Here is a 17794-nt window from a genome sequence, read left to right as displayed (position 1 = left end):
TGTTTAATAAATTTTCAATGTCCAGTAATTATCCAAATTTGGAAATAAGATCAATTAGTCATGTACTTATTCCTTGCTGCAGACGATCAGGAATACTTTTCATTATGCAAGAAATTTCACTGATGGTGAAAAGGCCAAAATCTCTCGCGAATTCTCCGGCATTTTCTAACATGGATTGTTGTATCAATACCGCATTTTTTCACAAAGCGACTTAACCTTTTCTAATGTCTCTTCACAGATATCTCGAATTTCTGCAAGTTCATTCGCTAATGATTCAAGATCATGGAACACTTCTCTAAAATTCATTTTAGTATCTTCTAATCTGATCTGCACATGATCAGTTCTCCTCAAGAGTTCATGGCAGAAATGGACTTATTATGAATTTAAAATTCAGTGTATTTTGCAATAAAATTGTTGCTTCACTTCTGGTGTCACTTGTGGTAGAACTGTCCTCTGCTAATTTTTCTTGCACTAATTCTTCCAACTCATCTACAGTAAAAATAGTTGCTTGTACTCTGGCATTCCATCTTGTTTCAGATTCATGTTTAACAGATTTCTTTAAAGCATTTTTCAGTTCCCATTGTAATGCTGAATGTGAGAAAAAGAGATATATGTTTTTAATTATTCCAAAACATGTTACAATGACTGGATCTCGCTTAGCTGCAGTAACTTCTACTAAAATTAGTCAGTGGTTAACAAAATTTACAAATAATGCTTCATTATTCTTTCCCATAATTGTTTGCAGAACAACAGATATGTGACCTCACACCATGGCAGTAATATCATAATATAGTGATCTACAGTTATTTAATGAAATCTGATTAGAATTTAATTTTTAATAATTTGTATTTTCCATCGAGATTACATCTTTAACATGTATTTCAATAAATTCCAAAAACAATTCTTTGATAGAAACTTTTCTGCTGGTAACATCAATCTAAATTCTAAAGACTTGTGACATTTGTTCTCGATGATCAATATCAAGAATCGAATCAAATAATGCCCATAATATTTACTTTTTTATGTCAATTATTAATTGATTATTATAGTTTAATGGTAGAATTAATAATAGTTCAAAGTAGTATAACAGTTTTTCTTAATGTATTATAAACAAGATACAGTTCTGCTCTTCTTAAATTTGGGGAAAAGCTTGATTTTTAAACAAACATTACAACAACATTGGCAGTAAACAAACACTGGCAATGGACATCAACTATGACAACTGACAGAAAATCAAAACCATCAAGAAAAAATGTTTTACTACAATTTGGTGACTTTTAATAAAATAGCACTTACCTCCCCAAATGTGCTAATTTTAAAAAAGAAAAAAAAAAAAAAAAAACTTATCTGCAAATCATGATATTTCTTACAATTCGGTATATAAGTAAAAAAGTATATTTAGATGTACTTATTAATAAAATGAACTGAACCTTTACTTAAGGTCTGTTGCAGTTTCTGATATTCTTCCATTGCTTATGATAACTACTCTGTTTCATACTTGATTTCGGTAATTGTAACTCACTGTTTGTCATATTGTTTGTTTGATGTGTTATACCTGTTAAAATGAATAATCATAAAGTCATATTTCCAACAAGATACTTTCTACATATCTAAATAAAAATGACCTTGTAAATATATGTTATATGCATACGTATACATATGCCCATACATACAAAGAAGAATAAACAATTATCTCCAAGGTAAAGCAAATTTTTTTTAAAAAGCTTGTGCAAGTGTATATCAAAAGTTTAAATAAAACATAATATTGCAACAGACAAAAATTACTGCAAAAGACCAAAAACATTTAAAAACTAATTATTGCCATTGAACAGAGATTAAATGACTTTTCAAGGGGAACAAATCAATCTCTGCCCAATTAACAATAAGCGATTAAGAAGCAATTTTGTTTCATCACATCTATTTGTAAAGTAAAACAAATCAGGACTTGATCGAGTTGAAACCTAAACTAATTGCATGTAAAAGACTGTATTAAAGCTGAATAATTAAATAGTCAAAAATAAAACAAGCAATATAAATTGCCAAACAAATTATTAAAGTAAAAATGCTATAAAGCTTTCAAAAAGAGCTCATTCTCTGACAAAATCATAAGACAAAAACCGAAAAGATTGAAAGTCATCAAAGCATGCCAAATTTAAAATAAGAACTTGAAAAACTTATTAAAAACGCATATAACACTAAATTAAAATTTAAAATGCAAGAATATACAAAAACTATTGAAAAAATTTAAAACTGTACATTAAAAAGCCCAAACAACAAATTAAACTTACATGTTTGTACAGCAGGACCCAAAGCAAAATGGCAAAAACTGAATGATGCTTGGAGTACAAAAAGGGTTGTCATGAAAAGGAGAAGTTAGACAAGTTTTAAATCAATTTTCGGAAAGCAGGGAGTTGGGTTATCAAGAAATGGCGAGAGAAAAAACTTTCCAAAGTAAAATTCGCAAGAGAGTTGTACTTCAAACATAAGAATTAGCTAGAAACTTACAAACATTAAAAATCAACTTATTTCTGGATACGTATTTAAAATGTACAGATGAGATATAACTTCTTCACTTGAAGAGGATGACCATCAAGTTTGAAAAATATAAAAAGGCTCATTTGTTAGTAAAAGTATTAAAGCCAGAAGAAATAGTTTTTTTTTTTTTTTTTTTTTTTTTTTAAGCGAAACCATCTACAAAGCAAAACCATGTTTCGATGTCCATTAAACATAAAGTGGAATTGCTGCAAAAAATGAATAAAGGCATATTTGTCTCAAAATTATGCATTGGAAAGTCAACTGTATATGACATAAGAAAATTATTATTTAAATCATTAAAATTTTTATCATTAAAAATTTTTATGGAATCAACTTAAGCAACTTACATTGAAAGAAATGTTTAATAAAGCAAAAAAATAAATATTAAACTTTTTTGTAAATTTTGATGCCCTTTAATCATAATTGTTCTTTATTTTATAAATTATGATTTTCATATTTTTAATTGTATAATTTCTGCATGCCATCTTACCAGATTTAAATTGATGATCTATTATTCGGAAAAATCTCAAATCCGTAATCGCCGTAGTCCCGATGAATCCGGATTTTGGACTTTGTACTGTATTTGGATTTAAGTGATGCCACTGTTAGACAAGGCTGGCAGGAATGGGTGAACCATGGCCAAGCATGGCGTCAAGAAAGAAACGGTCGGCCTAGAGAGACAACAAAACATGAGCACCAATCAATCATCATAGTGGCACTCAGAGCCTCAGATTCATCATTATCATCAATCCTATGTGCAACTGGTGCTTCAGCGACCACAAGGACCATTAAAGCTATATTCAATCAGTGGTATAAATGTCATAGACACATTAAATGTGGGAGGCTTACTTCCCATATTTAATAATTTATTCTATTTCATAGGTGAAACAATATAATTACTTATTGCCTCTTGTCAGTGAGAAACTAATTATGAGAAAAACCTCTGATACCATTTGAGAAGTTTTCTGTATGCTTAAGGCAAATAATTTTATTATATAAATTTAACTTAGTCAAAGGCAACTATTTTTAAAAAAGTATCATATATTTACAAGCCATAAGGTGTAAATATACAGGGAATGGACAAAAATATGGAAACACCATATAAAATGTATATTTGAGCTGAAATATTTATTCTTGCAAAAGCTGTGGGTGGCACTGATGTGTTTGCTCATGAATGCCACCTGTACAACATCCTCAATACACTGCAAGTGTCATTTGTTATCACGACAGTGTTTTGTGCAGTTGCAAGTGCATCATGTCGCAATTAATGAACTCAAACGTGGGCAATTGTTGGGACTCGTATGGTAGGTGCTTCCATAACCAAGGTAGCTGAAGTGTTTGGTGTTCAAGAGGCACAGTATTTAAGATTTTTAACTCATACAGAAAATCTGAAAAAACTGCATTCCTAAATCACACTGCAAACAAAAGTATGTGTTGGGTGATCATGACAGACACTCACTGAAGAGGATTGTGATGAAAAATAAGCTACCGCAGCAAAAGTGACTGCTGAACTTAATGCTGCACTCACACACTCTGTCAGCACCAAATAGGGGTGACACCTAATAAGAAGGGAGTTCCACAAGCACTGTATTTTTGGGCGTGCTGCAATTCAAAAGCCATGCATCAGTGATCAAAATGTCTGAGAGGAGAAAGGAGTGCAAAAGTCATAAAACCTGGGCTGTAGGATGATGGAAGACTGTCATTTGGTCAGATGAGTCTTGCTTCATGCTGTTTCTGACTTCTGGACAAGTTTACATCTGGTGAACGCCATCTCAAACACGTGATAGAACTGTTTGCTGCTGAGAGTGAAACATAGCAGGGGTTCAGTCATGGTTTGGGCAATCATATATGGCATTCCATGAGACCCATCATTACTGTGAAAAGTCATTACTACCGAAGATTATGTGACCATTTTAGCTGATTACGTCCATTCCATGGTATAAATTGTATTCCCCAATGGTGATGCCATATTCTAAGATGACAAAATTCCTGTTCACTCAGCTCACATCGTTCAGCACTGGTTTTCTGAGTATAAGGGTGAACTTTCACATCTACCATGGCCACCACAGTCTACAGATATCAATATTATTGAACCTTTGTGGCCTATTTTGGAGAGAGAGAAATCTGTGTGAGCGCTATCTATCGCGATCATCCTAGACTGAACTTGCCAATGTTTTACAAGAAGAATGGTACAAGATTCTCTTACAAAACATACAAGACCTCTATTTACCAAGATTCCCTTACAAAGCATACAAGACCTCTATTTACCCATTCTGAGAAGACAGCAATCACGACAAGACCTCTATTTACTCATTCCGAGAAGACATTCAAATCATGTAATAATCAATGGGAAAAAAGCTTCCAGAAGCCAGAAACTAAGAATTACAGAGCAACTTTCTGAGCCTATAGGAGTGATTTTAACTGCATAAATTTATGTATTTGTGAAGTAACAATGACTTACATAGTTTCAAACAATACCAAAGTCTGTGAATCACATTTGATGTCATGGCTGTGAAAAGAAAAGGCCACTGTGAATCATCATTGATGCACATGGCAGTTAAGGTTTTAAATATTATTATTTTGATAATTAGGCTATTAGAACATAAAATTTATCACTTTCAGTGTTTTTTACATTGTATAAATGAAAGTTTCTTCTAATACAAAATTACTTTCCTTTCATTTTACATAAATCTGATATTTTCAGGATAATAAACTTACCATCACCAGCTCCTACACAAATTTGGAAACTGCCATTTATCTTCAAAGCCAGATGCAATGGCTTCCCCCTCTTTTACTGATTGAGAAAATTTTACGTATTTTTCCATGTAAAACATCTACAATTACTCTGCACACCTACGGAATAAATGTGGAAATGGTTGACTTTCCTATCCAGAAACATAATGATAAGATTTGGTAGCAGTATCCAGTAGCAAGAAATCTGAAATAATATTAGCATAACAGAATTAGAAATAAAAAATGCTAAACATAAAATTTAGGTAATTAATTTAAAGTACAGCAGAGGTAATATAACAAAAATTATTAAGCTTCTGATGAACAGCTACAGGGACATTTATGAAATGGATGAGCTCATAAGTAATAAATGCCAAACAATGTTTCATTTCTTATTTCACTTAATAACCTTAACCAATAAATTACTAATTAATTAATTTTTGCAAAGGACCAGACGTTTTAAAAGAAAACTGGCTCACTTATATTACATATTAGGAAAGCAATGAGCACACCACAAAACAAATGAATTAGCTTGATCCGATAAAAACTACAAAACAATTAGCAATGTTTTCTATCTTTAGCAATTCAGGTGCTAAATAATTAAATGTAAAATTCAAATAAAAGTATTAACCGCTTACCTTACAAATTTTTTTGAAAAAAAATTGCAAAAAAATCATCACATTTTTTTATTTTTATTATTAAATACAACAAAACGAAACAAATCAAAATATATAGGTTTTGAGTTGAATTTTTAATTTTCTGAAGGTGTAAAAGCATTTATTTTTATTATTAGTTTACTATCCCGAGTTATCTCGAACAAACGAAAAAAAGTTAAATATTAATCTTTGTATGATAGTTTTTGAAACAAGGAACAACACAGAGTGATACCTGACATTCTACACTGGAATCTGGTCTCTTTTCTTACTGGCTTATCGCTGGAATCTCTTTCGCGGGAGCACATAGTACACTGTCTTGTTGGATTTGATTCCCCCCCCAACCTTTTCATAATCACTATCTGAAAAATCATCGCTTTCACTATCTTCCAACATCGCCATTATTTTATTTTTTTCAATGCATGCATCCTTCTTTATACATTGCTAATCCCCAAGCCAAAGTATACCATACAATAGGGAAACACGCGACCAGTCCCTCGAAAAGAACCGCGCAACCAACAAAATTTGGCAAACTGCCAATCAAAGCTAAATATTTCCTTTCATTTCCTCCAGACCGAGTAAAACCGTGATAAAAGAAATCGTACTAACAAATTCTGCTTTGTCCGAGTTTTCTCAGGATAATAATTAACTGCAATATATATGAACCCAAGATAACTCCGGATAATCAGGCAAGCGGTTAAACCAGTAATACAGAAAATGAAGTTTTTAAAGACCCCAAACACTACAGCAGAAATTAGTACATAATAAATATCAATAAATCTCAGTATTAATTATTTCTTATTTAAATTTATCTTTCGGTTGGCTTTGATTATAAATGAAAAGCCTATTTTATTTTAAGAGTATCTTTCACAGTCCCTCTTCTCCAGAATTTAGTTTATTATTTAAAATTATTCTGTAAAATTCTGTATTCTTTTATTAATAATGAATAAAATTAGGAAAATGAAAATAAAATACAAACAGCTTGAAGTCATAATGTGTAAACAAATAAATAAGATATGTACATGTATATCTATTTACACCTTATGAATAACTATACATACACAGGGGCTGGACAAAAATATGGAAACATTGAAATAAAATCATACTGCTATATATGTATAGCACCTGTACAACTAACGTAAAGGTGGCATTCAATACTAATATGGTGTAGGAAAACTGCTGGCATTCAAAACAGGCTTCTCGGAATTATTGTATTAATGTTGTAACAAAAATATTTTATTTCACTAATTACATATAGTAAACATATATGACTTTAATAAAATATTCTGTATATTTATTTTTAGGTAATTTTGGACGTTTTAGTGATGCAGAGGTATTTTTTAATTGTTTCCTTGGATGAGCATTAGATAATAACACTCTCCCAAATGATAACAAATTGTCTAAAAGTGCCAGAGTTTTACCTCATGTTTTTGTAGGCAATGAAGACTTTAGTCTAAAAAAGCACTTTTTGAGACCCTATCTTCAAAGCAGAAACAACTTTTCATGTTCAAAGAAGTTTTATAATTGTAGGCTCTCTCGAGCAAGAAGATATATTGAAAACACATTTGGCATATGCTGGCAAGTTTTAAGAAAACCACTTCTTTAAACATCAGTAAATAACAAGGCAGTTGTGAATGCCTGTTGCTGCCTCCACAATTTTTTAATTAAAGATGGGATAGAAAAGGGCAACAAATATAGTATCCAAAAAAAATATGATGATCACCCTTTGTTGTATGGAAAGGTCTAATATGGGGTCTGGAGATCTATTGAGAGTTTAATATCCGTTTCTCAACAGTCTTCAAACAACTCCACAAGTCTTGCAAAGAACGTCAGGGATAATTCATGCCAAGTAATTTTTGAATGAAGGTTCAGTTCCCTGGCAAGTAAAGTATACATATACATGTATATTTACTAAACTTAACTTACTAAACTAGCGCTTATTAAGTCTAAACTGCGTCATTCAAATTAATCATCTGATCCTACATAAAGCTTAATGCAGATACCTCTTGACCAATCACCAAATTGTAAACCAAAACTTTTTAACTCGAACTGAAAATTTTTGACTCTCTCCCTTCTTTGCTGCGACACTTTCACTTATGCTTTCCTCCTGGCCAGATGCTTTGCAGCTACTTCCTTTTTTCACTGTACTAACAAAAATGTAAGACATAAGACACCTGTCCATATGTGAACAAATATTGCGAATCCAGGATTGCTTTCCTCAATAATAAAATTATCTTGAATCCGGCCATGTCTGCCTTGCAAGTTTCTTCGCTATGCCATCGCCAAGTTCCAAATCATTCTTATCACGTCATATATATATTTAATAGGGCTCATGGTGATTTTCTCTCTAAACAACAAACATGAGTGGAAGTAATTACAACAAGTTCACTAGGCAACACAAGAAAGTACGTGACATGCTTTTTTTAATGATAATTCATATTTTCACAATAGACTTATTGGCATATAAATATATTAAATACTCGTGTTAGCATTTTTTAATAAAGTTTACATAATCCAATATTAAAATATGTATAGAACAGCATATTTCTGTGCAAAACAATGCAATATGGAATATGGAATTGCATAATGCAATATGGAATTGCATTATACATACTATAAACATGTATATGCATTTATATATATATATCTCATAAATTACTTCACACAAGTTTCGTCGATTGAAATAATTCAAAGCCCCCCACTGCCAAATAATAAAGAATTTCGGAAACACAACCATTCTGAGTAAGACGCGAAGAGAACACTTTGCCCACTTCCCACTAGAAAGAACATCAGTTAATTAATGCTTTTCTGGCCTTTTATATCTTCATGTACATTCCCTTTTCTTATTATATATATTTAAAATTTCAATTTTTATTTTTTGATTTGTTTTTGCAAAGATTGCATTATATTTCTTATATTTCATAATTTTCTAATGTTTATTTCAATTACTTTGAGTTCTATTTCATAATGCCAATTTCCAATGTTTAATTTTTTACAAATAGTTTTGAATTAAAATGCATAAACACGAGGGAATCACTGAAGTAATTTATCAATTTTACTGCATAAGTTGCTTTTCACTCAAAATTGAATTAGCGAAAATGCCTAATCAGAATGAGTTCTTTAGTGCTCTGCATTGGTTCTTGATCCCTTCAATTCACAGAAATATTTGGCCTAACTTAAATTGCCAGTTTGGCATCGCCTTATTACTTGAGTAAAGGACGAAACACCTTTATTTATTTCTTAATTATTGTTCATTGAACGGGAGTTGGTTTGTTCCCCTTGAAAAGTCAACTAATTTCCGATCAATGGCAATGATTACTTGCTTTTAATTTAATTTCTTTTTACAATTGAAATTTTTATTATTCATGATTTAATTCAAGTCCTCGTTAAACATTTTTAACAATTTACATTCAAGTTACTTTAAAACAATTTTCGGAATTAAACTTACTAACTATGGATTTACTCTTTTTAGATAATTCTACTAAAATTAATCTTAGGAGATAATATAATCAATATTTCTTTAGTAAATAAATTATATATACACATAACCTTATTTAAATTTTGTATGCAGTTTCTCTCAGGAGAAATACCATATTCTAAATGTACCAAATTAAATAAAAAAAAAAACTTGAGGATAAGTGACAGTTAGCCACTATACAATATTTGTCCCATTTTGGAGGTGTGAAAGCAGTTAAAATGAAAACAGTACTTACTATACACTGCGATAAAATTTTTACCATCAGTCAAAAGGAACATGTTTCTATGCTTAGCATTCCTTATTCAGTGTCACAGTCGGTCACTACAGTAGTTGGCCGCACTACCAGCATCATTATCCCTAGTACCAGTATCCTATGCCACGTCACCATAACTACAACCACAAGCAGCGCTTAATTTCTAAAATTAGAAGTACCAGAGCCCTATGGAAGGCTGTCAGGAAAGAAGAACAAAAGTAAAAAAATAAATAAAATGGCTAGTAAAATAATTAAACAGTTAAATAATTAATTATTAAAATTAAATAATTAATGATTAGACTAATTAAACAACTAATACTAAAATTTAATAAAATGTAAAGACATAAATAAAAATATAATAAGTTAATAAATAAATGGTAAATAATTAAATATTAAAATAAAGTACTAGACCCTGACTTACTTTGGGGGTTTTCGGCTGGAATTGCAATTTCACACAAAAAGTAAGAAATAGCACAACTAGTCTCCAGTTTAATTTAAGCTCTGAATATAATGTACTACTTCAAAGGATGATAGAAATGAAGACCATTCTTTTTGATAAAGCATCATTAATGAAACTACAGAATGCTATAAACAGTAAAAGAATATAGAGAAAATCTTAACGGATGACCTGTAGGTAAGGGGAGATACAGAAGAGTCCATTTTCTGACCACAATCTCCTCTCAATATACTTCTAGCTGTCAAGCAAAATATGATAGGGGGAACAAATTTCCGCCAAATCGGATGATTAGCTGAGAAAAAAAGTAACAAGTGACAAGTTTCATCCCCCAATCATTGGTCACATGGTTCCAAAAAGTCTGCAGGTGCTCTTTTCTGCGGAAGACACTAGTATTGGAAAGAAAAATTTACCCACTCTCATAAATTCATTGTACTTTCTGAAGAATAAGCCTTTGACATCTGGGTGGGAGCTTCTTTCTCCTTAAAAATCTTGACCTGTGTCTAAGGGTTTCTTTCCTAAGGAAAGAGAAACATGCATTCAGAAATTAGAATCGATTTTTAATATAATTTTATTATTAAAAATAAAATTTTCGAGATCAGATTTCTGCTGAAATTATTATTCAATTCCATTAAAGAAGCACCGAAGCCTTCTCATTTAGGGTTCCAGTGCACTCCGACTAGAATTATGATTTATACCCAATACTAAGAAGCACCGGAGCCGAGTTCCAGCACAATTTAAGCTCTGACCACAATTAATACAATCCTATGAAACGTTCACCCAACAATTATGGAATTTAAGCTAAATCTTTAAATACATGCTGCTGTTTTGCCAATTATTTGTATGTATATCTAGTTCTAAACCTTCGCATGTATAAACAACTCCTCTGATTTTCATGCACTTTTTGTGAAAAAATACCTGAATTTAATAGTAATTCAAAAAGTTTTTCCTCAGTATGTGCTACAAATCTTAACAATCATTATGCACTTCAGCATAGAAATATTGAAATGTATTTTGTCTGACAAAGGTCATAAAATGATTTCCAACCTTTTAAATTTACAGTTACAGTACACCAAGATCGGACCAACAAATTAAGTTCCTGTTTTCTGCATTTTGCAAAATTAATGCAATTTTTTATTACTTTGATATTTTCTTGTATTATCTTTCAGAATATTTCTTGCAAGTAAAATAGAAAATAGCACAGAATTGCTCCCCCCCCTTGTGGATAAGTGATTTAAATTGTTACCATCAATTGTATACGCTTTATCACTTCAAAAAAGCAAATTACCATCGTATGAAAAACATTTTAATTTTTATGCAGTTCATCAAAACTGGCATATGCTTGCAAAACAGTCTGTTCCAAAAATATGCTGAAAGTGGCACACTTTATCATTCAAGAACTTTTGCAAGTTAGTCTGCAAATTGTTATATTAATAACACATGAGTACTGAATTTCTCTCTTAATATCACATGAGTAGTGTGTTTCTCTCTTAATATCGCACGAGCAATTCAAATTAAACTCAGCTCTCCTGTGAGATGTCACAGATGTAGGTTTCATCCATGTCAATTTTCAGAAACAATTACTTTTAATGATTTCATTTGTTGACAGATTAAGATTCTTCACTCACTGGCAAATTACCATTATATATTAACCCTTTCCAGATGGGCATTCCACCTATACATCACTGGAGAACACACGTAAGGGACAGATGATGTATATATGCATTTTAAGCTTGGATAAAAAGACCACTAGATGGCATTCTGTATTCATTACTTTTGAACTTAATATAGTTTTAGGATCCTGAGCTTCAGTTTGATCACACTCTACGTAATGTTGGTTTCAGCCGTTGTGGGGCTGGGAGGGGAAGCATAATGTAAACTAACAGAGCTCAGGCTCTTTAACTCACCATGTGACATAAACATTCACATTTCCAATATCCCTTCAAATATTTTTTTATTCTTTTTTTGTTACTATGCAGGGTTCCATTACGTTTTGCTTGCTTTTATCGCTTATATTTTGCATACTTCCCTTTTTATTTCAGAAAGCCTCGACTTCAGTCTATCATAGCAAGCAAGCATTTTTTATCACAGGAAATGAGCCAATTAGTGACATGAATGAGAGTGATGATTCATTTTCTAAAGAGATAGACAGCAATATTTCTAGTGAGACTCGTGCAGGCATTTTGTCTGAGTGTCATTTACTGAGTGTCAGCCTTGGTGTCCGCCGATAACATTGCGGCAAAAACATCGTGGACGAAAACGTCGCGGAGAAAACAACGCAAGGCGAAAACGTCGTACTACAAAACATCGTGGGAGAAAACATTGCAAAGAGAAAACATCGCAGTTCTAAAACATCGTGGTACGAAACATCGTTGTCGAAAATAAAGCGGTTCAAAAACATCGCAGTTTAAAAACATCGTCGTCGAAAATATCGTGGTAAAAAATAAAGTATCTACAAATCATCGCATGACGATAACATCGCAGACATGCTTTTTTCAGGTTTTAATAATTGTAAATGGATATTCCCATAATGATTTGTGAGCGCAAGGTGTAAAGAAGGATAAATTTTACTTTCACATATTTTATTAACTAATAAATTTTTGCTGAAAACGTAAGAAGGAAACTTAAGCATAGAAAATTAAATGTAACTTATAGATTATACTTTTCATGAAATATTACCAGTAAAAACTTTATAAAAATGATTTAGTAATGGCCTTTGTTAGTTAACTATGTCGGTTTAAAATTCTATTAAGTGCTATAAGTTGCATTAATTTTTTATGCATAAGTTTCCTTTTTATTTTCTCAGCAAAAATTTATTAATTAATAAAAAATATGAAAGTAAAAATTATCCTTCTTTCCATCTTGCGCTCACAAATCATTATGGGAATATCCATTTACACTTATTAAAGCATGCCTGAAAAAAGAATGTCTGCGATGTTATCGTCATGCGATGATTTGTAGATACTTTATTTTTTACCACGATATTTTCAACGACGATGTTTTTAAACTGCGATGTTTTTTAACCGCTTTATTTTCGACGACGATGTTTTGTACCACAATGTTTTAGAACTGCGATGTTTTCTCTTTGCGATGTTTTCTCCCACGATGTTTTGTAGCACGACGTTTTCACCTTGCGTTGTTTTCTCCGCGACATTTTCGTCTGCGATGTTTTTGCCGCGATGTTTTCGGCTGTAACCGTCAGCCTTCCACTTCCTGTGAAAGATTTTTTACTTCTTGTAAATAGCCTTTCTTGAACACTTTTTTTTTTTTTAATTTTAAAGTTTAATGTATTATGTAAATTCAAATTTGGAATAATTTGAATAGAATTCCAAAAATTATTTCTCAAGGTACACAAATTTTTTATATATTTTCACATAAAGGAAAAAGATTATTAAATGGTAATTTTAACATATATGATAGCTTAAGTAATAATTTAAAATAGTAGTAAAAATTATGACGTTAGGACTTAAACCTTTTTGTGTGTGATTTTTTTTTTTACTAAAGTTAGGCTTAGCAACACAAAAACCTGTCGTGCAAAACAAATCCTTTCAACTCTCATCTGTCTTAAGGGAATATCTTAAACTTATTCAACTACTCAAGTCACGCTATCTCAAAAGGGTTAAAGCACCAAAAAGAGTTTAATTTCAACATATGCTGTCATCTTTATCTACCTCCAGTATCTCAAAAGTACTTTCACATAGACAAATTTTAGGTACCCAGCTTTTCAAGACAATAAAATTACAAACATTGATTATCCATCAATTTCTATTAGAGAAAGCATGAATTTAACACATAAAAATTTCATACAAATGATATTAATAAAGAGTGGATTATAAATAATAAATATTGTGTTATTCATTAAATTATACTCTACATAATGAATTGCATATGTTATTCAATTTCCTCAACAAAAATTCTTTTCATGGAGAACGAAATTCAGAAACAGAACTGAAGATCATCAGGAGACAAAACTGTCTAGAACTGTAACTGCTGTTTTAAGGATACTTCTTGGACTAAATATGAGCATTTTCTCAAAAGATTACATTTTTTAACTACTTATACAACACTTACACCACTAAATTGACTATTGTTCTTAAAATGAAAATAATTCTGAAGTAATATATCTACTGCTAAAAATGCATGAAAAACAAAGATTCTTGATATTGATTTGATGTTTTAATAAAATTAATTCATAAAGTTTGTAAGTTTGTTTGGAAAGAAAATCAGCATTTAAAGCAAATAGCAATACAATATTTCCAGCCTTTTTCAATAAATTTATTCTCAAAACCTTGAAATAATTTATAAACAAAGAAATAATAAATTATCACAAACATTATATATATTAAAGAAATTTCATAATAAAATGAAAAATAATGGTATCAGTCATCTACAGGATCATACCACAGCATACATGATCCTGAGCTCAACTTTTGCTTTTAGAGTTTCATCTATATTTTTCAATTTATTATACAAACTCATTAAAAATGCATGTATTTGTCATACAGTTCTTTTGACACATATCATTATTTTTTTCATTAATTTTAAAACTTCATGCTGAAAATTTTTATTTTTACTTTTGACACTTTTTGGAGTTTCCATAGCATTCTGATCATCTTGATGTTAATATCTTCATCACAGGAAATGTCAAAATGATTAATACATATCTTCACTTCCCCAGCAACAAGTGGTGATGCATAGCAACAAATGGGCTCATGAACTGCAGTCTTTACACTGGAACAAAAGCTACATGGGAAAATAAAATAATGCACAATACGAAAAAAAAATGATCACTATGCACAGAATTTAAAATTCTCAATGCACATGCAGATTTAGTGAAACTTTATTAAATAACTGCTTTGTTTTAGGATCCATGATATACGGTACTCTTATAAAACCATATACCATGGATATACAATTACCAGGGATAAATATATAACAATGGAAAAATATATATGTAATTACCGTGGATAAATACACTTTATAACAAAAAAATCGACGCACCAAGAAGGAGTTGTCCGATGGAGACATAGCTTGGTGGATAGGAAAATTATGTACAGAATAGAAAATGATTAAAATTTCGTAACAATTGAACGATTTATTTCAGAGTTACTTACTTACAAAGTCACAAGCTCAATAAGACCACCTCTAGCCTGGATGCAAGCTGCCATACGGCATGGCATCGACTGCTAAAGCTCTCAACAAAAAATATATAATCTCAATAAACTACATTTTAAATCAAACAATGAAATAACTTTAAAAAAAAAAAAAGAAATTCGTCTTAGCACTACACAAAAGAAATATCCACTTATCTTATTTTCCTGTCTTCAGTCAAACAAAATTCCTTAACAGCATCCAAAAACTTCCTAAAATTGTCTAAACTAGAGTCTGTATACTAGCATCGCCACATAAATTCACCAAAAAAAAGAGTAAAAAATATCCTCCGTAGTGCGGTATCCTCCGACGTTCAACCATTTGCATTTCCCTCCCACAAACAGGACACTTAGAATGGCTACTAAGTAAACCTTTCATTTAAACACCAATCAGTTAATGCTTTTTTCCCTTTTGTTCCAAATTGTACAGAAACTTCAAATTAATCTTACTACACTCAGTCATTTTACCATGTAAACCACAAAATAACAATGCACTTCTTATCCAAAATTCAACACACAAAAAAAGCCTTTCCAAACCCTTTCCCATCATTCAAATTCACCACAATCATGCAACCAGTTATGCCATAATACAGTTTCCACAGCATTCAACTACTCAGGTTACCATAAATGAAACAACAACTTGGCAATAATCCAAGGGGCAGCTTTAAATCTACTCTAACCAAATTTTAATAAATATACCCATTGCCATAAAAATTTGTGCTCGAAGAAGTAATTGTCAGATCATAACTAAATTTAGTATTAGGATATATGTGCCCTTAATGAGACAGCCACTGTTTTCTCTGTTTAGAGTTGTATCACACTCGACAGGACTGGACCATATGGAACTAGGTTGTCTTTAGTGATGAATCGAAATTCAGTTTGGGCGGATGTAACAACAATGTATGTGTGTGGAGGCAGCATAATGAATGTCCCAATCCTGCCATTGCTTTACTGTGGCAAACTGCTCTCATAGCTAATATGATGGTATGGGGTGTGCCATAGCACATGACACAGAGTCGCAAGTAATACTGATCCATGGCACCACGACAGGGCAGCAGTATGTTTGTAATATTCTTCAATCACATGTGTTACTATCCCAGGAGGAATTTTTCGACGAGATAATGCTCAATCACACACAGCAAAAGTATTACAGAAATGCTTTTGCTACATTATCACCCTTTCCTGGCTTGCACAATCCCTATAATTGTCACTAATCATGCAGGACTGCAATTTCTTGGGATGGCCAGTTGGACAGTTTCGTCAAACTAGAGGCATACTTACAGTAACTGTAAAATGAAATGATGCAAGGCATGTATGACTCCCAAGCTCATATTTGTTAACAAATTTTTACCAAGCTTGAGATTAACCATTTTATTAGGACTATAAAACACCACATATAGTCAATTTTCAAGAAAATTAAAAATATATGTGATGTATCAGATTTAGTCGTAGCTTAAATAATCAGACGATAAGTTTAAAAAACAGGATCCATTTATTATTATTCAGGAGAAATAGCAATTACAAAAACCAGATATCCGGAGTAAATAAAAAGAATTACTAATAACTTTTTGTATGAAGTTTACTGCATTGTGACATTTAAAAAAAAGCTCCCGATATTCCTTTTGTGAGAACTTTTATAGCCTCTGGAAAGGCGGAGCTTCCAAGAAATGACGTCAGCCTTGTCAGCCAATCCAGTTCACTTTAAATATTCCAGAACATTCTATAACTGTATGTGTAGAAAAAGGCGGGAAAAACAACTTGACTACGGAGCTGTGGATTTAATTCCACATACTTTCAAATAAGAGAACGTCGCCATTAAAATTGAAAAGAACATACAGTTAGAATTTTAAGCATATTCTTGACTATGGAATTTTATTATTACAAATATATATATTTTGGTATCTCCATTTTAATAAGCATTGGGGGCTGATCTTTGGAATATGGTAACAGGTAGTTTGGCGACATTTTGGAGGCGATAAAGGTAGGATAACCTAGGACTTTGGGAATAATGTGAGAAGTATTCAGTTCCGATTACGCATTATTTTGTGTGAGGGAAATGAGAGAGATCATGAGATATGTCATGTGACATTAATGGACGAATCACTGTTCTTTAATCGGAAAAGGGGGTAAATTTGTAAAAATATCTGCTGTACAGCATTAGTTTCATTCTATGTTCTGTGAAACAGTGTTGTTTAATATTTGGATCCCATGGCGCTATATAAAGTAAATCTGAAATTTTTATTGCGTTTATGTGTAATTGAAAAGAATTGCTTAATTGCGGATAAGTATGAATGTCCAACATGTGGGTATGAAATGAGATTGTGTGAAAGGAAGGATATTACAGATAAGTTTGAATGGTGGTGCAAGAAATCTGGTGAAAATGGATATTTTGTGATCCGCCATGCACTCAAGATTCTGTAGAAGATTAGGTAAGTTAGTATTTTTAATTATTTGAGGATATTATTTTTATGCATTGTTCTAAATGTAAGGAGTAAATAAATTAATATGGTATTATTGGAAAATTGTTATTAGTAATGATTT

The 17794-nt window shown here is 31.6% G+C and overlaps 1 long non-coding RNA gene across 7 annotated transcripts in view; it reads right to left on the bottom strand.

Annotated features, from left to right (window-relative positions):
• The window catches only part of LOC118183997 (uncharacterized), a 53343-nt gene that overhangs the window by 25627 nt on the left and 9922 nt on the right, over nt 1–17794 (bottom strand). For 3 of the 7 annotated variants that reach the window (XR_015043445.1, XR_015043442.1, XR_015043443.1), the window contains 6 exons: nt 14678–14846; nt 10071–10621; nt 9632–9845; nt 5254–5473; nt 3026–3206; nt 1431–1555 (listed from right to left, as the gene is read on the bottom strand). This is a non-coding gene — a long non-coding RNA (uncharacterized LOC118183997). The remainder of the gene's footprint in view (nt 1–1430; nt 1556–3025; nt 3207–5253; nt 5474–9631; nt 9846–10070; nt 10622–14677; nt 14847–17794) is intronic. The other 4 variants (XR_004757331.2, XR_004757330.2, XR_004757329.2 and 1 more) reach the window with 4 other exon arrangements.

The sequence above is a fragment of the Stegodyphus dumicola genome, chromosome 10 (assembly GCF_044657685.1).
Source record: "Stegodyphus dumicola isolate Sdum_Otavi_A_Nest chromosome 10, ASM4465768v1".
Classification (NCBI taxonomy): Eukaryota; Metazoa; Arthropoda; class Arachnida; order Araneae; family Eresidae; genus Stegodyphus; species Stegodyphus dumicola.
The sequence above is the reverse complement of the archived record's forward strand: the minus strand, read 5'-3'. Positions and strand labels throughout refer to the sequence as shown.